The following is a 24,980-nucleotide window of genomic DNA, read 5'->3' on the forward strand; positions in this document are numbered from 1 at the left end:
CTTCCCTCACCTTCTGGTAACCACTAGTCTGTTGTCCATGTCCATGAGTCTTTGTTTGTCCTGTTTGTTGCTTTTAGGTTTTCATCTCACATATAGGTGATATTATGTGATTTTCAGCGTTTTCTGTCTGGCTTATTTTGCTTAGCGTGATTATCTCAAGATCTATCCATGTTGTCGCAAATGACAATGTTTCATCTCTTCTTGTGGCTGAGTAATATTCCATTGTATATATGTACCACAGCTTTTTATCCAATAATCTATTGTAGGACACTTTGGTTGCTTCCATGTCCTGGCCACCATGAATAATGAATGCTGCTATCAACATCGGTGTGCAAATATCTTTTCAAATATACATTTTCAAGTCTTTGGGGTAAATACCCAGTAGATTGCTGGATCATATAGTAGATCAATTCTTAGTTTTTTGAGGAACCTCCATACTGTTCTCCATAGCAGCTGTACCAATTTGCAGTCCCACCAGCAGTGTATGAACATTCCTTTTTCTCCACATCCTCTCCAACACTTGTTATCACTGGTCCTGTTGATAACAGCTATTCTAATAGCTGTTTGACGAAAATTTTAAAAGAGAGACTAAAATAATGTCTTTTCACCATGTTTTGTAAAATTCTTGTCCAAGTTTCTTAGATATGAAGGATGCAGGTTATCTTTGGCAAAAAGGGAAGAAATGATGGTCACATTTCTATTGTCTTAAATACTATCCAAATACCTGTTTCTGTGATGGGGAGGGCGGTGGTCAGGTTAATCAATACAATCTCCTCCTTTCATGCTTTCCTCTTGAAATTTAATTTATTCTTCATTTTCTAACTTACTGGTTGCTACCTTTGGTGTATCAGTAACTCTCTGAATTTGGTTTCTAGACTTCTAGAATTATTTATTTCCTTCTCCGAAATTCTATCACAGTGAAATTTGGTAAAAGGAAATCAAAATAGCTATCTCTAACTGCACCTTCTCATTCCATGTTCTTATTACTTAGGCATTTATACTTACCTTCTTGTCTCTATTCTGAATACTTCTCAATCCATCTTATGTGCTTATGTCAGGTTAATTAGCTAAAATACTCCTCTGTTAAAACACATTGATGTCTCCCAATTATGTATAGGTAAAGGCACATTCTATACTTAACATTTAATATCTTCAACATTCTAATCTTAATTTCCCTTTTCAGTTCTATTTTCTCATAATTCTATTCTATACTTATTTTTCCACTCCAGTGAAATTTGTTAATCCCCTTTTTTAAAAAATGAACTTCCTGTCATTTCTTTAATTTTGTCCAGAAAGTTTCTTCTCATTCTCTCTTACTATCTAGATTCTGCTCAGTCATCAACTCCTCTGTTTCAATATTGGATATTTTCAGGGTTGGAGCTGGGATTTTGTAGAATCCTTAGCTAGCGGAAATAAGTCTAGGACTCAGGAATCTTTTAGGAAGAGCCGCTGAAACAATGCCCAAAGCATTACCTATGCAAAGAAAATCTTGTCCGTAGATTCTGCTCCAATCTATGATCACTACTCTTCTTCATCCATTTCTTTGTGATGGATTCCAAGTTATTTTACAGAATAGCTTTACATCATTCTAAGTTAGACAGAGTTTAGTTGCAGAAGCAAATCCTCTTATGCCAAGCTGCCAAAACAAGAGACCTCTTGTTGAATCCATTCTAACTATTGACTATACCTCCATCTCTTCTGTAGCTACTATTTTTCAAAAGCCTACCTTCAAGAAATATTTCCTTTGGCTCATTCAGCACATTATTATTGATCACCTATAATGCAGTTTATGCTGTACTAAGTTGTATTTTTCTGTGTAACAAATCTCACACTATTTAGCAGCTTAAAACAGCAATCATTTAGAATCTTATACAGGCTCAGTAATCTAGAAGCAGCTGAGCTTGGTTATTAAGAGATTCCTAGGAGGAGACATGGTTAAAATCTCCTGTTCTCAGAACATATCTGATATGCTCATTCTTATGATCCAGTCAAAGTCGACATGTCTTAGGAAGAAATTATGTGCAACAATGAAAGCATATACACAGGTTATTAAGTAAGCTGGCTTTGCAGAAGTCTAAACACTCTATAGATTAATGGAAAAAGAGTAATGAGGACATTTCTTGAGCATTAAGAACTAGTTTTGGGAGTGCATACTGAAGAGGATTCACTTGTACATTGATCAGGAAAACTCCTTTTATTGCACAAACACTCTGAAAACCATAAGCAAAATGCATGATAGTAGGAGTTAAAAAATACAAACAGCATAGTAAGCATGTCAGCCAAATATCAGGAAACAAGATGAAAGTGACATTGTGGTATTGGAGTCCTATTAAAGCAGATGTTGGGCCACTCCTGACATAGGCAGTTATTTCAACAAAGAAAGAAAATGAACAGTTGAATATACTAGGGTTAATAGTAGTCATAAATAGTCCACATTTTATGTATATATGTATGTATGTATGTATTTATTTATTTTAGGCGAGGCAACTCTTGGTTGACCTCACAGTTTGCAAGGACCTTATCATCTTACAATCCCTTATTTATTTATTTTTTTTTATGCCTACAGCACCTGAGCTTCCTAGGTGGTCTCCCATCCAAGTACTAACCAGGCTCAACCCTGCTTAGCTTCCGAGATCAGAAGGGATCAGGCTTGTTCAGGAGAGCATGGCTGTAGACCCACATTTTAAATCAGAAGCAAAGAAATGGAGATAATTTTCACTGGGTCTGAGAAAATTTTTTTGATGAAGACAAACATTTTCAGGGATGTGACATGCAGTTTATGTTGTCTTTAAGAACTTTCTTAAGAAGGTAGTATGCTATATTTGAGGATTCTTAGGTAAACAGGACAGCAGAGGCCTCTGCCCTCCTGAAGACTAGTAGGACCAGCTATTTAACCTCTCTACCTTCAAAGCATAGCCTTGGAAGAACATACTGCAGTTAAGCTTCTGAAGAGACACTTTATTGGTGGGCTCTTCCTCTCAAGAAAAACACTTCCTCCTGAACCTACCCCGCAGAGCTTTCATGCCCAACAAAGAGTAGGAAAGTCAAGACTGATGAAACAGAAAAGCTCTTACAGAAAGATCAAAATTTAATTGATTATTATGGTTTTTTGGTCTATCAGAGTAACTCAATATTTCTAAAATTCTATTCTGAATTTTAGCTAGTAAATGAAGATTGCTCACTCCCAGATAAACATTTCCAGTCCTCACTTCCCCTCTGATCATCATACCAGCATTTCCAGTGGCTTACTCAGCATCTCCACCTGGATGTCTTATGGACACTTCAAACTTACATTACAAACTGAACTCATCACTTCTCAACCTCATGACCATCTATACAATTACAGAGTAAAACTTTGAAATGTATCATATGCTTACTTTTATGACCTAATATGTTTCTTACCAAATTCCAGAAATATCTCTCCAGTCAGTATTGTCCAATAAAAATATAATATGAGCCATGCATATAACTTAAAATTTTCTATTAGTTACATTAAGGGGGAAAAAAGACTTCAGATGCAATGGACTTTTAATATATTTTATTTAACCCAATATATCTAAAGTATCATTTTAACATATAATCAATATAAATTTTACTGTTTTATTTTTTAATTGAGGTAAAATTGGTATATAACATTATATTAGTTACAGTTGTACAACGTAATAATTTTGGTCTTTGTATAACTACAAAGTGATCATCACAAAAAGTATAGTTACTATATATCACTATACAATTGACCCCTTTACCCATTTCACTCACATCACAATCCCCTTCCCCTCTGAAAACCACCAAATCTATGAGTTTTGTTTTGTTTGGTGGTTTTATTTTTTAGCTTTCAATTATAAGTGAAGCTATGCAGAATTTGCCTTTCTCTGCCTGATTTATTTCACTCAACATAATATCTGCAAGGTTTGTACATATTACAAATGGCAAAATTTCCTTTTTATGGCGGAATAATATTCCATTTTTTATGTATATATGATATCTTCATTATCCATTTTTCCATCAATGGTCATTTTGGTTGTTTCTATATCCCAGGTATTGCAAATTATGCTGCAATGAACATAGGAGTGCATATATCTTTTCAAATTAGTATTTTTCTTTTCTTTGGATAAATACCCAGAAGTGGAATAGCTGTTTCACATGGTAGTTCTGTCTTTAAATTTTCGAGGAAACTTCATACTATTTTCCATAGTGGCTGCATTAATTTGCATTTCTACCAACAGTGGGAGAGAGTTCCCTTTTCTACACATCTTATCCAACACTTGTTATTTATTGTCTTTCTGATAATAGCCATTCTAATAGGTGTGAGGTGATAATATCAGTGTGGTTTTAGATCCTCTGCTCAATTTTTTTTTGCTAAATTGTATGAGTTCTTTATATATTTTGGATATTAACCCCTTATCGGATTTATGATTTGCAAATGTTTTATTTCACTTAGTATGTTGCCTTTTCATTTTATTGATAGTTCCCTTCGCTGTACAGAAGGTTTTTAGTTTAATGTAGTCCCATTTGTTATAACTCCCACCTACAGGAGTCATTATGCTCATTTAGGGGCTGCTCCTTAGTGGGGCGGGAGGAAAGCAGGGAGTGTGAGGCACAGAGCCTGGTCCTCTACATATAACTCCACTTCTCTCCCTCTCTTTTGCGAGAGAGCATTTCTCTACTCCTCACCTGCTAATAAGGCTGTTTAAGGATAGGCCTAGACTTCCTGTCAGGCTACTTTGAAGCCCCACTATAATATTCTTTAGGTATTTTTTCAATTTTGTTTTTTTGTGGGTATTGGGAGAAACTGATTTTCTATCTATCAGAATTGTATACACGGACACTTAGTAATTTGCTTCTCCAGGACAAAGCAAAGTCAATTGTCTTTTAAAAAAATTGGTGCCAAAAAAAAAAAAATACCTTTGCAATTATTTTTGTAGTCTTTGTATTCTTTTTTTGTTGTCGGTAATTTTGTAAGCCATGAAAAATTTCGTATTCAGATGAGTGTGTAAGTTCCTATGGCAAATTCTTCCTTCATGTTGAACAATGTGATGCTGACCAGTAAGCAGTAAGCCTCAAGAGGAGAGGGACTCTGATCCATTTTTGTGCACCTTTGTATTCCAAGAGCCCAGCTTGAGCCTGAAATTTAGCAAATGAGTAAATATTTGTTGAAATAATCTTTCGGTTCTAGAAGTTCCACCAATTTAAACTGTGTGTGTACATTCTGAAAATGTTCAAGGGCAGTAAGTAGGTCAGTGCTGCTCCAGTCAAGGACATGTCTACTTTAGGAGAAGTTTGTTTATATTTAACAGTTAAGGGTGAGGTAGAGATACATATCTGAGCTAACAATTAGCATTTTTCCAATTTATTGGTTGCCTTTTTATAGATTGATATATTGGGGCAGGAAAAACCATTAGCCTTTACTGCAAATAGTTCAAAAGCCAAACTCATTGGCCAAACTACAATTAATGTAAAGTGTGGGCTTATTTTCCAGGTTCATTTCCAGCTACTCACCACTCCTGCTTACAGTCATTTCCTAAATACATGCATTAAATAAGCCTTTTTTTTTTTTTTTTAAAGCATCTTCAAGATATTGGGAACGAACTAAAGGAGGACGACTTTTGGCCTCAAGTAGTTTAGAATTTAATGGATAAATTGCATTCTAGTAGCACTTAGCCACAGAATATAGACATAGACTGATATTTCAAACCATGCTATAGAAGCACAATTATGTTTTAAAACTCCGTAACAGTTTTTAAGTGTGGCTTTTATTTAAAAACAAAAAACAGCAGAAATCTCATTACTGTTCTGTTTGCATATATTAGCCTATCTAATAGTCATAAAAACCCTATGAGAAAAAAATATTATCCTTATTTAGTTGATGAGGAAAGGAGGCACAGGTCACTCAGCCAATAAGAAAAGTCAGGATTCGAACTCATACTTCTAAGTCCATGTGCTTAACCTCTGAACCTTATATAAGGTTCGGCAGGTAAGAATACAGAAGACAGTTTCTCATTAGGTTACACCTGACAATTCTGCCTTTGGTCTGCTTAATACAGTTTTATAGAGTCTACAACCCCAGCTTTTAGCATACCACACATCACATGAATCACAAACATTCCAGATATCAGCTACATAAGCCATTTTCTCTAGTTAAATAATCACATAGCAAATCATCTGGTTGACTAGTTGCCTCAAACATTTTGTAGTTAGCTAGCTAGCTTTTCAATTAGTTTAATTTGTTAATTTGGAGCATACATCATTTTAAAGCCAGAGACTCACAACTTAAAATATATATTTGTACCAATAATGGAATTGACAATCAGCAAAAATAGAAGTTCAAAGTGCCTTTGTCCATGCTCATTTCTCTTTTTGAAGTATTTCTACTTTCTCCCACTTCTATCTGCCCTCTTCTTCCTTCCTTGTCTAGTATATTTTTATTTATCTTCAAGGCTTGGACCATATATTTTATATATTTGAGAAGTTTTCCTTGGTTCCTTAGGGCAAAACTAATCATGTCATTCTTGGTACTATTACAGCACTTTGTTCTTTATTGTATTACCAGGGTCATAGCTATTTCCTTATGTGCCCTTCTACCTCATTAAACTGTGAGCACTTCATGGTCAGTGACCGTGTATTATATATCTTCATACCTGTATTTCAGGCACAGGCATAGTTGTTATTAATACATAATAAATGTTTACTGATGAAAGAATGCATAGGTGAGTAAATGGGGCCTTTATTTTCTGCTTTTGACCTTCTTTCCCCTCCTGCTGGTAGTTTTCCATTGTAGTGCAGGAGCTCACATGAGGAGTGCTCTCTTTGGAGCACAGAATGAGGTAGACACCCAAAGGGAGAATGGTGAGAGCATGTGACACTCTCCGAAGACTCCTCATTTACAAACTAGGAAGGCTTACACACTCAAGGTAGGGGTCCGAGTACTGCGGCCTGTCATCAAATGGATTCATTATCCACATAGTATTTTCTCATGGAAGGAAGATTTCTCTCATGTTAGATCATTGACCAGCTGAACTTCCTGGTTCAAATATTCCAAACAAGTAGTCACTTCTTTGAGATTTAGTCTAGATGTGCTTCTTACCTTCTGTCTCTTATTTCGCGTACTTATATAAAAAATCTGTGATATATCCCCCTACTTTATGACTTGATGAAAATAAATTAATTGGAGAATGAAAGAAAAAAAAGTCCTCTTGGTAATCAACCCTAATTTATTTAGGGTTGTAAAGTGTAATCAACCTAAACTACCCTGGCGATTTGACAATCCTCTTTTTTTTTTCTCCTACTCTGCCAACCTCTGACACTTGCTTAAATGATGGAGATGGAATCAAATCTCCATTTATTAAAAAAGTTTTTAAAAATGATTTTAATTAATATATATTAAGTGCTTGAAAGTACTCAGTTAATTATCTTAAGTAGGATTAATCTCCTCCTCTGAAATCAGGCTTACTCTATTCATTTGCTTAGTAAGAACGGTAACTAAACAATACTATTTAGCATGTATTGAATACTTACTATGGACCAAACACTAAACACTTTGCATAAAAATTATATTTTGCTTTATATTCACAAACCGTTGAGGTATGAATTATCTCACTTTTATAGGTGAGAAAACTGCATTTTAAAATAATTGACCCAAATCATATAGCTATTAAATAACTGTGTTTGTATTTGAACTAGTTCTATCTGATTTCGAAGTCCCATTTTTCTTATGTGCAGAGGAAAATTTCAGGCCAGCCCAGCCACTTTTCATATCATTATACAATCCCAGTTACCCATCCTAAATCGATGAGTCTTTACTTTGAATTGCATATGGGATTTATTAACATATGTTCACAAGCTGGAACTCTGTGTCCCTCAGTGTGAAAGCACTAGTATAATAGAGTGCTATAATATAGAATATGATGTTTTGTATCAAATTTCCTTTAATGAGTGAAATTATAGGTATCATTGCTATTTTTTTGAGTTTTACTTAAATGTAGGGCTAAACTAATAATCCCGTAGCATTATGGGCCTAATGTGAAGATGAATATAAAAATAACTTGCGGTACTCTGCAAACTGTGGCTGGAACAACAGCTTTCAGCCTTTCTCCAGGTTTTAAAGCTTATGCATAAAGCCAAGACAGCTTGACCTACTTTTTTTTTTTTTTTTTTTTTTTTGCCAAAAGGCAGGGTACAGTCTCTGTGTATCTCAGCACATAAATGAGGGGGAAGAAAGAGAATTTATCTGTTGTTTATCTCTCTTACTGATTGGATACCTTCTTGACAGAAGTGTTCAAAGGAAAAGTATGTCATCCTGTTCATTATTGTTAATTAGCAGTAAAAGCAGGGCTTTGGGGCTCCGTATCTCACAGGACATCAGCAGAGAAAAGGGGTTGAAATTTTAGCAGTTACATGTGGAGTAAGGTTAGGCAGTCTGCTATGTAGTTTTCAGAACTGAGTTCATTTGATGCTTGAAAGACAGGCATTGCAGAGAAATTTCACATGGTAAAAGAAAAAGCTATAAATTCTAGTGCCCCTTCCAATGCTTAATTCAAGACTAGTGGTTAGTTGGTCATTTGTAACTGGCTGTTGTAAAGAATGTTAGATAATGTTTTTTGCAACGTAGATATTGTTTATTATTATGTGAGTAACATACTATAATCATTTGTATGAACTTTCTCCTCAATAGACTGTATTTATATTATTTAACTTTTTTTTTTAATTTACTGGCCTTTTGGGGGATTCTTCTAAGTGTATAGACATAAACTGGATTCAGTAGATTAATGATACATAGAATTGGGCCCATAAGGCCAATAATATTTTATAACAGGCTGTTCAGAGGGAGTTAAGTTTTATTTGTTGTCCTTTGTCTCTATTTACTTTCCAGGGGAAAAAATATTCTTAATAAATTTTACTTTCTTAGATCATAAAAGTACTTATTGAAACATTTAAATAAAATGATGAGAATAAAAGGTATAACCTGCCTATAATATATCAACTTTTTTACTGCGGTATCTAAAATTCTAATCTTTAATTTTATGTATATGTGGAAACATTTGTATATATGCTGATTCACCTGAATATTCTTAAAAAGGACAGTGTGTTTACATGACACAAAATATTCTACAACTTGATTCTTATTTAATACATTTTGGACATCTTTCTACTTTAAAGCATATAATCTCATATTTACCTGTAGTATCCTATTGCAAACATATACTGTAATCTATCTGACCATTCCATGATTGTAGGTGCTTTGTATAATATTTTTAGAATTTTTAGTATTACAAACTCACAAAAATTTTTAATCTCATAAAAATATTGTTTTACTTGTATGAAAAAATATTTTTAGGAAGATGAATTGCTGTAAACAGAAACAGTATTTTATTGCAAAGTCGTCCTTCGAGAACATTGTATTGTTGAATACTCCCACCAGCAAGAATATAGAAATGTCACAAATTGAGGCATTTTATTATAAATACAAACAGGTCTTATTATTTCTTGAAACATTGAGCTCCATAGTATGATTTTACTTTTGGGCCTAGTAGATTTGAGTTTATGTTTATGTTTAATAATTATGCTTGTTTGAGGTGATGCCAAACCCACTTTAGCTTGAGTCACAATTTTTCTCATATTCCGACATCATTCACAGAACAGCAGTGGACTAAGGAAGCTGGATACCAAGTGTGTGAATCATGAGGATCTTCTTAGGAAAGTGGCAACTACAGTTTTCTGGGAAGAGCCAGGCAAACAAGAGGTTAATATCCTAGCAGAGGCAGTGGTCAGTTCTGCCTTTTGTTCTTCACCTTCTAAACATTCCATAATTCTTAATTTTGCCACTAGTCACTTCTTATTTTGATCATGCAGTCTCTAGGACTCATGCAACAGCAGTGGAAAGTGAGAGGCTTTTAAACATATTAATATTGTCAACATTATTGTGCTTAATCTTAATATTACAAACAGTAACAACAGATGTGTTCTACTATTAAGCATTTAGTAAGGCATAGATTTCTTAGTTCTTGATAGCCTATTTAAACGACAAAGTTCTCGAGCACAGAGTAGATGGATTATATCAAGAGACTAGCTCGTATGTTGTGTGGCATTGATAATGACTAAGATGAAATTGAAAGGAAATAAGATACTCAGAAGAGAAAAAAATGTAGCTATTTAAGTTTACAAATTCTTCACATGATTATTTACTTTAGTCTTATTGCATCCATTGTAAGCTAAATCACAGCTGATAGAACCACACTTAAAATTCGACAACATTTTGTTTAGCTTGCCAATTTTTTATTAGCAATACATGAATATAATTTACACATGTGAAATATAACCAAAGATGATAGTTTTATTTGAACTTTGAAAATTGTTTTTAAGATGCTACCACCTTGAGTTTTACTAATGAAAGGTAAAATTAAAATATGTTACTGTGGAGTTTAACAGGCAACTGAGAATATTTGATAATGCCACGGCTGTCTATATCATATTCACTAACATATTTAATAGCTGAGCAGATGCTCCTTGCTATGGTAACACATGGTACTGAGCAGCAGGGAGTCCCATTTGACAAGTCAGTTTTTATTTTATTTTATTTTTTTTAATCTCAAAAACATCTCTAATAATCCCAGATTCCAGTGTGTTTTGATTTTTTAGTCAGCAAGCAGATAAAAAGGCTGTTCTCTGCTGTTTTTTCCAACAGGTTGTTTGGCTTCAAGATATAAAAGCCCGTGAGATTCTAAAATAAAATAACTGGGTGAGATTGGGTAGGACATATAACTGCATAACAACAAAATACATGTATCCAATAAAGTATGGGTAGAGTAGCATCTTCAAGGAAGATCTGCCATGCGTCATTAGATTAGTAAGAAAATTCTAGCAACCCTCCTCAGTAAATATTAGTTATATGGTAAGCAGCTTTTAATTGTGATGGTTTGTATATATCTTCTAGTTGCCTTACTTAACTAGCAATAACTCTTGTCAGCAGAGATGCCCAAAGGAAATTGGGGTTGTTTGGTGTTGCAAGATTTGCTCTCTGAGGATCAATTCTTTGGAGCTTTCCATGAGCTATTTTCCAATCCTTTAATTGCTTGTGTCTGGAAAGAAAACACCTGATATACATTCTAAAGCTAAAATAAGAGGACTGTCTAGCTAATGTATTTTGAGATTCACAGAAAGATGCAGAATTGACAATGGGTCATTTGAAATGGGTTTTACTAAAGATCCTGTACAGCTATGTTGAACTTTGTAAAATTGTTGAAATTGGATACATCTTATTGAACTTCAAGGATTTCTGGTATAATTTGTCTGGTAAGGGAATTATTCTAGCCTGGAATCTAAAATCTTAAAAAGCTTGGTTTAAATCTTATGGATTGCTCTAATGCAATTATCAGTTAGCTGGATGAGACAGAGCAATTGTAGTTCAAGGCATTAAAGCATCATTTCTAACCATCCCCTTTAGCAGAGTTTGCATAATCCTCAACTAGGATCTCTTTAAGCAGTCATGGTGTTAGTCTTTTCCTGGCTCCATGGTTATTATGTACAATCTGTCTTTGCTTCAACAGTCCACACTAATCCAGTGAAGTTAGAGAAGTCCTCTAGGTTTGCATAACTGGGAGAATTAATTGCTTTCCATTGCAGTAGTGGTGAGTGTTCCCTGGCTGAAACTTCTCTTTGTTGTAATGGTAAACCTCAGGAAGCTGTGGTTGTGAGTTGGACTGATTATGCTTTCTGTTAATGGGACTCGTAATTCACTCTCAGCCTGCCCGTAAGAAAATATTCCAAAAGAAGTAGTCACTAAAACATCTGTTTTCTGGCCAAAGGGACTGAAATGCTGAGCTATCTTAAAAGTGAAACAATAGCATGAGAGATTTGCAAACTCTTGACATAACATTGTTTTTCTATTTTATACTGAAGATGTGAGCACCTAAATAATCATTTATTTTACCCTTGATTTGATTGTTAAAACTGAGTTAATGTACACCTAATTTTATAGGGCCTTTTCACCAACTAGGTTTGATGACAAATTATTTTGGGTAAAATTCTCATATTTTGACTATGTAAGAGTTTTTATTTCCAGACCCAGAGGGACAGTGTTATATACTAACCAGAATATTTCTTTTTTTCCCAAAAATTGGAAGACAGTATTTCAAATAGTAAAAACTGTGTAGATGAGATACATATATAGTTTAATAAAATAGATTATTATCTTTAAGGAATTCTAAAGTTATTTAGATGACAGGACAGCTAGCTGTAGCTATTTGTCTTCTGCTATGCCTGATGGAGAGGTGGATCTAAGCCCATTTGACTATAATGAAGGCAAATCACTCTAATTTAAAATCCAAATGAATTTTTGAAGCATAACTGTTCATTCAGAGGAATAAAAACCTGTAGCCACTGAAGTTTTTGAAACATTTACAATGAAGCCAATACCTGAATTCATTGACAGTAGAGAAGAAAAAATGTAAAGGACTGTTGGTATGTCACTTTTTATAACTATTCAAAAAATTTGGAACAAATTTAAATATTTGGGAATGGATACCCTTGCTTACTTTGTTTTACATATATAAAACTGGAATTTCTTTCCTTATAAATTAAGAGCAACTAAAATGTCACTAGGCATAAAGTTGAGATTTTCAGATCCCTGATAAGTTTCAAGACCTGGAAAGGTAGTTCTCTTAGAAGTTCACTTGTATTCTATCCCCTTATGCAAGACTAAGATACCCTAATTTTTAGAAAGTAAATAATCGTACTGTTTATAAGGTATGGCTTGCCGAAGGCTTGGTTTCTGTCTTAGACTCCAAGATAAAAACGAAAAATGTCTTTCTATCCAAAACCTTGGGGGCGGAGGAGGCTATAATTGTTGTAGTTGTGTGTGAAACATACTGAAAGACTAAGGGATCTGAAAGAAGAAATATATATCTTTAAAGAGAACACAATCAAATCTCTAGAGTAGTGTGATAGACATTACTGTACTCTGAGAGTATCATCCACGTATGACAGAGATGATGGGATCCATCCATATGAGGAACCAGGTAGATCTCTCTAGAAGGATGTTTAGAGCTAATAGACATCCACTGCCCACTGGAGATAGAGATTCTTTCATTAATTTATGAATCATTTCTTGAGGACCTTAAAGTGCTAAACTCTGTTAGTTTCGCTGGGTATAAATATAGATAAGATATTTCATATGCTTCAGTAAAACTGAAGAATAGTGAAGACTACATTTAAAGAAACAATTTAAAATTATTTAATAAAGACAATAAAAGAAGCAGAAATTTACAATAGTAATATAAAAAAGAATTATGAATTTTACATTGGTGCTTCAGGGGTACGTTTGCAGAGAAGGTAGTGTCACATAGATGTGAGTGAAGAGTTTGCCGAACACACAAAAGTAAACAAAGAGGACCATCAGAAATAACATAAACTAAGGTTACGTACAGTATAGTGTATCTTATTAATTGTGTGTCCTTGGATATAGCCCAGAGTAGACATCAGAAAATGTTTTCTAAATGAATGGTTAAATGTAAATATCTTATGTGGTTCTTCAATAACAATACCTTAGACTGAAAGAAAAGCAGCAAAAAGATTTTAACAAGTATGCAAGTGATGTCGTAGTATAGGGAGACTTAAGGGAACATCCTAAAGCTGTACTGTAGGTTGCTTTCAGAAAAGCACTCTGAGTTGTAAAGGTTGTAAAGATAACCTTCAACTAGGCATTCTGGTGACAAAAGTGCTGCACAAACCCACAGAACACAGTATTCCATGCTATCCAAGGATATGTTCTTTGGGTCACCTGTTATAATTAGTCTTGTCCTTTTTAGGTATTTCTGAAAGTTTATCCAAATTGAAAGTTGAGCCCCTATTTATTAGAAGATTTTTGTATAACTGTGCAGTTAGATGAAGAGTTTTAAAGTAAGTATAGGTCCAGCCAGATAAAGTTCCTGTGGTTTTAGGGATTTTTCCAGGCTTTGTTTTTTTCCATTAACTTGGCTGCCTGACTAATTCAGTGGGCACAGAAGTAGCAATAACAGTGGTGTAGAATTATGCTTAGTATTTTCCCATACATATGATATGCACATTGAACACACTGTTAAAAGGTGATTTTTAAAGATACGATTGAGAAACAATTTACTACTTTTTTAAATACTCTTTGCTATTCTTATCAAAAATTATTCTGTAAAATATGTTTATTGTGGTGCTCTTAATCAAGGATTGGGAGAAAAATTGCGGAGAATATCAGTAGTACAGGAGTCACTGCTTATGCTATATCTGTTTTGTCGTAACACTTCTGATTCTTTTCTAATTACCGTAATAATCTTCACTAGTATCTGACCCAGGTATTATACCAGGATTGCCAAGAACATGACAAGGTCATTGCTTTTGACCCTTCAAGACATTACTAAGACGTTATTTTTAGCTACATATTTTGGAGGCTGCTAACATAAAATAGGTTTCGTCATAGATATTTCTTTCTAAAAATAATGACATCTAAAATAATATTTCACAATATGCTCAATTTAATTTATACCTTGTGATTATTCTGGATTTGAATTCTCTGCTTTGATGATGGCACTTGCATGTCTGGTGTTACCTCTAAATCTGAAATCTGATTTTTGAAATTATGTTAACATGGTGCCATTAAATCCTGCATTGAACTTTCCACCCTACAACATATGCAGAGTTGAACTTTCCACTCCACAACATATGCATAAAATTAGTGTGGCAGTTCTGTTGTTCCTGGAGGCTTCCTGAGCTCGATGATGCACTCTGATTTTTTTTTTTAATGGCTGGAAAACAAAAAGCTAAGAACAAGAAAATATCCTACAGCATGTCTCAGTCTCATTTTCATTTTTTAAAAAATGTAGATCTTGCAGAATCTCTTTATGGTATGAAGATAAAAAATGATTCAAAGAGATTAATAATTCTGTTTTATAAATCTGGTTTGTAAATAAGATATATGGCTTAAAGCCTATAATTTCAGTCTCTTCATGCAATTTCAAAATCAAACTTTTTAAATTGGACCAGTTTTTCCATGCCATGTTGCTATTTCAAAATAGAGCATCTAGATTGAATAAAAATGTAATCAATGTTATAATGTTTATAAGCATCAAAATAGTAAAAATGTAGACACAATTTATAAACTCATTTGGCTTAAAGCATAAAAAAACAACTTTTCTGAAACTATCTTCTCTTTCACTCACTCTGTTTTTGTACTTAGAAGCATATCTAGTGACTTTAAATATTGAACCATTTTAATCTGGTTTAGCCACACTCATTTGTGAAATTGACTTTTATTTCTGAATATTTTTGAAGTTTTATTCTCTAAAGAGTTATCTAATATGATTAAAATATTTAAATTAAAAATTTGGACAGATTTCCAATCTGTGTACCTGATATTATAACTACTTTTAACTGTCCTATATCTATAACTCTTATTTCTAAAAACAGGATTGTTCGTTGCATTTGTTCTTAACACCTAAGGCATCTGAATATTAACTGGGGAACCATAAGAACTGTGCCGATTATGTGCTTGATAAGATTTTCTTTGGACAATTCACTTTGCATAAGGTCTTATGGTTGGCCACATGATAGGATACATACTGTTAAACTGAAGAGCAGGCAAAAGTAATAGCTGCTAAACAAAATTTTGGCTATGTAAGAATCATTCCTTAGTGTAGTTTGTCTTGATTCTCACTACTATTATTATTTATAAGATCTCCTATTTTACGTATTATTTTACAGTTCAAAGTATTTTACATATAATCTTTACAACAACTCCAAACAATACAGAAATTAATTTTTATTGTGCATATTTCATGAATAAGGAAACTAAGTGAGTGACATGATTAGTAAGAGGAACAGTGATCAAAATTCAGGTCTGATTTCAGGTCTGATTTCAATCCCATCGCTTTTCTACCATACTTTAATTTGTAGGTTATGTGCTTCCCCCAATACTCTTTAATTGGGACCATCTTAGGCACAGGGAGCTGTAATATTTATAATTGATAGAGGTCATGTTAATATGAATTGGATTCATTTGTTGACCTCAAAGAAGCACATTTACCCATAACATGTGATCTTTATTTACAACTAGTCTTTATTTAAAAATGTACCTCAGGGGTGTAATAAGGATGTAAAATTCTTTGCTTTCAGAAATTCTTATAACCTTTTTCTTTTAGTGCAAGACTAGAAAGAGCCCAGCATATTCAATCAGAAAGGGAAATGGGAGTAGAAATGGATTGGAGGTGAAATATACAGGGACAATAATGCCATCATAGAAAAAAAAATTAAAAAGTACCCATCAGAAAAAAAATAATCCCAACACTTGAGAGAATATAGAAAGGTAATTACATAAATGAAATATTATCTGAATTGAATTTTGCGAGAGTTACAGGCACCTGTGTCATTTCATTGATATGTAGAATTCAGGTAATGATCTGGCTGCAAATCAATCAACTGGCTATATTAAAGTGAGCTAAGTCCTAGCTACGCTACATATTTCATTTTACCTTGCATCAGTTTATAAAATCAGGTTAATAATACTTTCCTATATACCTCAAAGAATTATTCTAAAGATCAAATGAAACAGAGGATGTGAATGTATTTTGGATCATTGAAAGCATCACAATGCAACATAAAGTTATATGGTTTCCAAAAATTCTACAAGAAAGCAATTTTGTTATCTTATAATCAGACTTTGTGAAAATATAATGTAGGATATATTATGACTGCATGAAATCTTGAGAGATATTCTTAAGAAAATTAAGAATCATTAGAATTAATCTTCTATATTTAAAAGCTAGAGTGCCTGCAATAATTTAAGATTCAAATTATCTTGAAATACTATTTTATAACTAGGTAATGGATTTTTTTTTCTATACCTGCCGAAATTCCTACTAATATGGTTGCTGCTATTTGTATTAGTCATGTTAATGACGACATCAATCCTTTCCTAGGCAAAAAAAATCTAAATTATTTGAACATCTACCCATTAAATACTGCAATATGGAAAACAGAGTTGCAGGTTGGGTTGGAAAGAGCTGAAAAGATTTAGTCTTACATATATGCCTATGTGTCTCTTCTGCAAGCTACATGAAAAAGATAAAGATGTGTTCAAGATCATCCCATTTAGAGACAATAACTGGCTATATGCAAGATAATATTCGGCCATAAAAAATGAAATTTTACCATTTGGGACAACATGGATGGGCCCAGAAATAAATCAGACAGAAAAAGACATATCATATGACTGTACTTACATCTGGAAACTAAAGAACAAAATAAATGAACAAACAAAACAGAAACAGACTCATAGATACAGAGAATGAACTGATGTTTGCCAGATGTGAGAGGGGTTGAGGGGTTGGGTGAAAATATGAAGGGATTAAGAAATACAAATTGGTAGTTACAAAATAGCTAAGGGCATGTAAAGTACAGCACAGGGAATATAGTCGGTAATACTATATAACTGTGTATACTGCCGGGTGGGTACTAGACTTATTGGGGGGATCACTTCTTAAATTACATAAATGTCTAACCACTTTGCTATACACCTGAAACTAATATAACGTAATAATGTATGTCAACTGTAATTGAAGGAAAAAAAAAATCATTGCACTCACAGTGAGAGATTCCTTGGTCTTCCTAAAAGACCTTAACTTTTCCCCAGTAACCTGAGTGAAAATGCAGAAGATTTTGTTATTCAATTTGTAGATGATATGAGAATTGTAGTTATGGCTAATGTATGAGTATTCCAAGTTGGAGTGAAGTGTCAACCCCATAAACATTAGAAAACTACGAAAATGTAGGCCCACATTTCAGTATAACACAAAATAAACAGCAAATGACTAAATATAGTCAGCATGAAGTTAATATGTCAGTAGTGTTATGAGGCTACCAAGTTAAACTAATAAATCTTAGGACACATTAATTTTTAGGAATATAGATGTTGTGAGTCCTTTTTGTCTATTCTGATCACTCTTCTGAAGTTTTGTGTACTGTTCTATTTGTCACACTTTCTAAATAGACTATCTTCAGATGAGAACAGGAAATAATAGAAAAACATGAAGCCAAGTTAAATTGTGGACTCATCAAAGAAGTTAGAAGAAATCAGGATTCTTGGTTAGGAATCCCAAAGAGGAGAACTTGAACCAGGAGACATTATAATTATAGTCATGTGCTACATAACAACATTTCAGTCAGTGGTGGACCATATATGCAGAGGTGATCCATGATACTATAATGGAACTAAAAAATTCTTGTCATCTAGTGACATCATAGTTGTGGTAAGGTCATAGTGCAATGCATTACTCACGTGTTTATGGTGATGCTGATGTGAATGATCCTGTTGCACTGAAAGTATTATAAAAGAATAGGAAACATAATTATGTATAGTACATAATACTTGATAATGGTAATAAATGACTGTGTTATTTGTTTATGTATCATGCTATACATTTTTTCATTACTTTAGAGTGTACTCTTTGAGCTTATAAAGTTTTGCTGTAGAACAGCATGCCATGTTAAAGCTGGTAGCAGCCTCATTTTTCTCATTTTACACTGTCTTTTGGTTGCATCATTTTCTCTTGTGCTTGATTTAATCTCATTTTTTTGTACAGTAACATGCTGTACAATAGGCTATACCATACAGCCGAGGTGTGTGGTGGGCTATACCATTTAGGTTCGTGTCAGTACACTATGATGTTTGCACAATGATGAAATCACCTAATGACACATTTCTCAGAATGTGTCTCTGTCATTAAACAATGCATAGCTATAACTGACTTGAAGAAATATCTAACAGTCACAATGGTTTAGAGAGTGAATCAAGTACTTCAAGAGGTAATGAGTAGTACAAGCAGTCCCATTCGTGGAAAGTGTGGGCAGATTAAAGCTTTAGCTAGCTTCTGTACTAAAGACCCTCCCAATCTTATTATATTTTCTTCTTATTATTTTATATTGAATAAGTACATCAATTACAGCAGAAATTAAAAAGCTATAGGTGACATACAAACTTAAAATTATGGAGGATGAAATTTCCCATTGTTGTTCTATAAACCATATATTCACCATAATTTTTCTTTCCTTATATTCTTAGTCATAGAGCTTTTATTCATTATCCAATTTATTCATAATCCAATTTACATCATTACAAGAGGTAAATGTTACTCAACAAATGTTAAGCAAATGCAATGTGTAAAGTATTTATAGAAGGCAAGCTCCACAAAGGAGAAACTTTTGTCTGTCTTATTAACTTCTGTATCCTCAGCCCCTAAAACAGTGACAGGCTTATCGTTAAGTCATATATGCAGATAGATAGATAGATAGATAGATAGATAGATAGATAGATAGATAGAGATATAGATGTATAAAAGGTTATCCTACCACTAATTTTACAGATACTGAGACACAGAGAGTTAAAGACCTTTCTCTACAGTTTTAGAGACTGATTTGTTATAGGCCAGGTCCAGAAGTCAGGCACTTTTGGTCCTACCTAGAATTCTTGTCCACTGTTTCTCAAACTAGAGTCCTTGGGCTGTCAAGTGTCCTAATGTCAAAATTACAGCAATCAGCTCCTGTTGGTTATTGTACTGTTGTTAATTTCTATTAACCATTATAATGATAAAACATCTCTTAGGAGACTTAGCAACTAGGAAATCATTTCCAAGGCAATATCTTTATATAACTTTAATCAGCATTTCTCAAACTGGAGTCGGCAGGCACATTCTTGTAGTCTGGAAATTCTCATGATTAAGGACTTTATTATCATAAAAACTTGCAACTGGTCTCTACTGCAAGTTTTGCAGAGATATTAATTCACATGTGGTATCTGTTTGCCTTTGGAAATTTGTATCATGCAAGCAAATTAAAGGGTAAAGGGGCAGGGTGGTATCAACAAAGCAACCTCATTCTACCTCCTTACTTCTTTTCCAGATATCTGAGTAGCATATTTTTGTTTCCTAAGAATATGCCTTTCCCTTTTTTTTCTCCACTTATTATATTTTGATCACTTTTGTAAAACTGTTCATGTTGATTTTCTACTTTCCTTGTGAGAGTTTCTGACATTTATAATGAAGATAGTAATATGAGTTAAGACTTAAAAAGTATAGATTACTCAGAAACTTTTTTTTTTTTAAATTACATCTTTTGGTTTGGGGAAAGTGTGTTCAGTGCTTAGTGAATTCCAAGCTTGTAAATTAAGTCCTAAGGGGACAGTTCAAGGGACAAGGAACTTTAATAATGAACATAGAGTAGATTCAGTTTGCGAATAAGCAAAAATTTGAGTGTAGTTCTGAAGAAGTATTAGGCCTTCATATTGATTTACTTCCACGAACGAGCAAAAGGAAATGTAGGATTTACAAGCATTGCAATGATACCATATTCCTGAAATTGTCAAACATCATAATTATTAAATGAATAAAAAAACAAAAGTACCTGTTTTTCTTTTTCCTTTCCTTTTTCTTGATGAAGTAAAATTACACATCAATAAGATAGTTGATATTTGACTAAAAGATATTTGATATTTAGAACTCAAAGTGATAAATGTTCCATGTATAATTTATACTTCAGAAGTTTGACTACAGAAAAATATTCTATAATGATGTTTTGAGTTATATCTAAACTTTAATCTTCATTATGCTACCATTTCATTGTGTATTTAGTACATACTAGTAGGCCTAATTAGAACTTACAAATATAACAGTGTCTATAGATTCCAATATATGTAAAAATAAATGTTCATTACAGTCGTCATTTTTTGATATTATACTACAAATCATTGGCATATTATAATTGTTTTTATTATCTTCTAACATGGAATTTATGAATTTTATAATTTAGATTACTAGTTTTGATACAGAGGATTAATTATTTTTTGCTGCTAACAATATTTTCATTTTAAATACAAATAGTTACTCATTAAATGTTATTTTGCATTCCTATTTCCACGTGTACTATCAAATTTAAAAGACAAATACTCTCAAAAAGTAATCAAAGTCTTATATAAATGTAACATATGAGTGTCTGTGTGTGTGTGCGCACGCATGTACAGTAAACTCATCTACCTATTTAGAAAGTTTTTAAGTAGTTTTCATAGTTAATCGAGGTACTGGTTTTCTTACTCAAGATCTAAGAAGGACCTTTCTCAACCAATTTTCCTCCAAAATGAAGTTTGCTTGACTCCATTGGCTCTTTTTAAATTATTTTTAAATCAGTTTGATATATACAGGTTTTATCACAAGCCATTTAGAGAAATGGATAATGATGATTATTCAAAAGTTTTCTTTTTAATAGCACTTAACTTATTTTTATAAGTGCATTATTTTGGTTGGTTGAGGATTTTTGATAATAACTATTCATCACTTAGACTTGATTAAACCACTTGAGTAGTATGTATTTATGTGAAGTATCTTACTGTTTTATGAGCATATCTGAAAGCAGTGACTAAAAATTTTTTTTTTAAAAGTCAAATATCTTTTTTATTTGAAAGACATCTTAAAATAAGTATATAATGTATTAATAGAATTAAAAATGTTTTGATTGTGTTTCATATAATTTTATAGCTAGTATACAATCTATTTCTTGTTCTTTAAATACATATTCAGCAAAAATGGATTTTATTTATAATCCAAACACCTGTGAAATACATATTCCTACTAGGCTTCAAAGGAATGTTGTTTTTAATTGTCTCAAAAGTATCATGAACATATGCAGTCTACATATAAATTAGTACATGGATCAATAAATTTATTACTTTAACAAGGCCTACTCAGTGATCACTATCAGTGATTATTCAAAATTACAGTGCATTTTATACTAATTGCAGATTATTACTGCTTTTCCAGGAATAGCTATGACCCATAGAAAATACTTCTAATTAATACCTGCGAATATGGATGCAACTAAATATTCATCAGATGTAACTTTTAGAATAATGCACTACCAATCCTCTTATCTCCAAAAATGCCAGTAAATTAAAATTGGATTATTCTAGTTAGGAATTTGAAGTTCATGACTTAGAGTTTTTTGAATAAACCAGAGTACTGGTCAAATGTTATTTGTGTAATAAATTCTCAATATTCAAGTTTTAAAACATTTGTGTAATTGGATGAAATGAGAAAACAACACAAGTCAATGTCTTTAGGCAAAAGTTCATGCATGAACCTGTGATTGGGTCTCATTGCCCAGGACGGACTAGACCAATTTTGATTTTTTTTTTTTTAATTTGATTTTCTCGTTTGCCTACAAGTGGTAATATTTACCTAAGAAATTGTAATTTTCTGTTTGGATGGAAGAAGGAGGAATATTAGAGAGTAGAAAGATAAACAACATTAATAATGTTGTAGATACAGTATTATAATAGTACATAGAGCATTAATAAAGCTATAATACAGTATTGTAATTATTTGTTAATATATCATTAATATTTATAATGGTTGCAAAGTGAATTGTTGCAGAGGCTTTAAGTACAACTAACATTTAAATCTGTGATATTTCTCATCTTATTCATTTTTTACTGGAACAAACATAGCAATTTGAAAATAACCATATCACATCTATTATTTAGCTAATGAGACTAAATCAAATACTTGTTAGACATTTTTCATATTTTTATTGAGTAATAAACATACTTCAGTGATTAAGAATGTAGGCATTGGGTTCTAATAGAACTGAATAGAAATTCCAAAAGATAGTGCTTATGTTTGCTTTATGTAAGTACCTTAGCCTTTGCCATGATGGACAGATGACAGCTGTAAGGCAGGCCCAGTCCTGGTTTCATGTCTCCTGATGGCCACTGGCCACCTGGAGCAGCTGCTTCACTGTGCCTTGGCTCCTCTCTGCTCTCATTCAGAATTTGACTGACAGAGAATACAGGGCTTCCTCAGCAAAATGTCAGCAGAGAGGCCCTGCTCTGAACCAGAGACAAAGTGAGTGTCTGTCTCCCTGTTCTTCCAGACCTATGAGCAGGCTAAGTCCCTGAAAATCAGGATGCCTGGGTCTTCAGATGTTAGGATTGTCTGACCCACAGGGGCACTTTGACATAGTACTTTAATTTTTCATCTCACAAAATGGGTCTCAGGAATATTAGAGGATTGAATGTGTCTGTTTGAGGTTTGGGAATAAATAGGACATATGGGAGAACCTCTATACTTCTGTATATGAGATTTTTTTTTTTTTTTTTTTTTAGAGTCAAATAGGAAATAGGCAAGTACCAGGCACAAAAATATATCCTTTCTGTCTTTTCTCAGTGGAATTTGATCTTCCAAGATATTCTCGTGCCAGATTCGCCCTGGTAGCTGGTCATGGCTCCAGTCAGTATGATGTGCTTTGCAGATCCCAGTATGATAGATGGTCAAAAGCATTAATGAATATAATTATGTTAATGAATAAATTTGAATTATGATTCTAATAGTCTCTAATCTACCTTTGTAATCTTGTGTTACTTGGTTTTTATACCTTAGTCTTCTCATTTGCAAAATGAAGGCTCTAATATTATCCACTTCTTTGGGTTAGCCTGAAATGAAATGAAATAATGCCTGTGAAAGTCCTGGCATAATGCTTGATGTACTGTAAGTACTGAATAAATAGCAGCTATTCTCATTTTCCATTAATCACTCTTGAATTAGACTCTCAGACATTTGTTTGTATATCAGTCCCCCTCCCAACCTGAGATAAATGAAACACTGACTTTGCTAGGTTTTTTGCTAAAATTATAATTTTATCAGAGAGCCGGAACACTCCAATGGTGAAGGCTATAGAGATACTTAAGAGTTTTTGCTCTTTCATCGTTTACAGTAACTTGCAATCTTATAATGTTGGTCCTATTTGGAGTGTGGGCATGGAGTCTCATACTTTTTTGACTTGAAGCTTGGGCCAGAACAATTCGGGATAAAGAAATAAGTGGTGTGCAATAAAGTAAAATGGCACATTTGCTGTACATATGAAATGGAAATTATAAATATTTAGTCCTTATATTAAATAGTGTTGGTGTGAGAATTCTAATCACCTTGTATAGCTTGTTAAAAGAGATAATTAAAAATAGCCATATGTTTTAACATCAGATGTGTTGATACAGGAACGTTAACACATTTTCAAAGATATCAAAGCTAGATTTTAGAAGCCAATATGAGTTATAATCAGAAAAAAATATGGTATTGTAGTCAAGTATAAATGAATGTGTTATATGCTTTTTCTTGTTATCTTTCAATGTATCTCAGGCCAAAGCTGAGAACAGTAGGTAATTGAGACCTCCACATACTAAATTAGAATTTCTGGGAGACAAGATGGACCACAGCCCCTCCAGGCTTCTGGAGTGGAGCCGGGGCCTTTAACCACCAACACCGCCTCACTAAATTGAAATACTGAGAAAACTGGGACAGATGGATTTTTAGTGAATATAATGTGCTTGAAGAAAAGCTTTTATCCCCTTTTCAAAGACAGAACATGATACCCTATGAAAAAATTTATAGCGATTGGAGATGGCTGTCAGATGTGGGGACCAGCAATGTATATCCTCATTTTGATGTTTGTTTTGTCAGTAAACAGGTTGACAGAGGCTTGGTAGTGGTAGAGCAATCTGCATGCTCACTCTGTGGGGTGGTGAGGATTTGTGTGTGTCTCATTTGCTCACAGGACACCTCAGTAAGTTGCTAGCAGTGAGTCCACTGTGCTGGCATGCAAGAGGTCCGTACATTGAAAAAGGGCACTCCCAGTAGCATGAATTACTGTCTGAGAAAGTATAGAAGTGGTTGAGCAGTAATCAAGTGTTCCACTGGAGAGAACTGTGCACTGTATTGCAGAACATCAGCATTTGGGCACCAGACAGTGAGTTCTTCTGCCAACCACTGAGGCCAGAAAACCAACTACAGCCAACTGAAGGAACTCTAGAACTGACCAACTCTAGAAAGTAAAGATTTGCTTTTGTCTTCACCTCTTTCTCACCCAATGTCTAAAAAGAAGCTAGTCCTAGAAGAAAGGGGAGAGTTGGGTGTGTAGGTCAG

General features: G+C 33.5%; 1 protein-coding gene and 1 pseudogene across 18 annotated transcripts in view; one reads left to right on the plus strand and one right to left on the minus strand.

The window, feature by feature from the left end:
* Positions 1-24,980, plus strand: part of NRXN1 (neurexin 1) — a 1,007,449-nt gene that overhangs the window by 721,736 nt on the left and 260,733 nt on the right. The window lies entirely within an intron of this gene.
* LOC120622313 (uncharacterized) lies at positions 2,558-2,676 on the minus strand (annotated as a pseudogene).

Source organism: Pteropus medius, unplaced genomic scaffold (assembly GCF_902729225.1).
Source record: "Pteropus medius unplaced genomic scaffold, Ma_sr-lr_union100, whole genome shotgun sequence".
NCBI lineage: Eukaryota > Metazoa > Chordata > Mammalia > Chiroptera > Pteropodidae > Pteropus > Pteropus medius.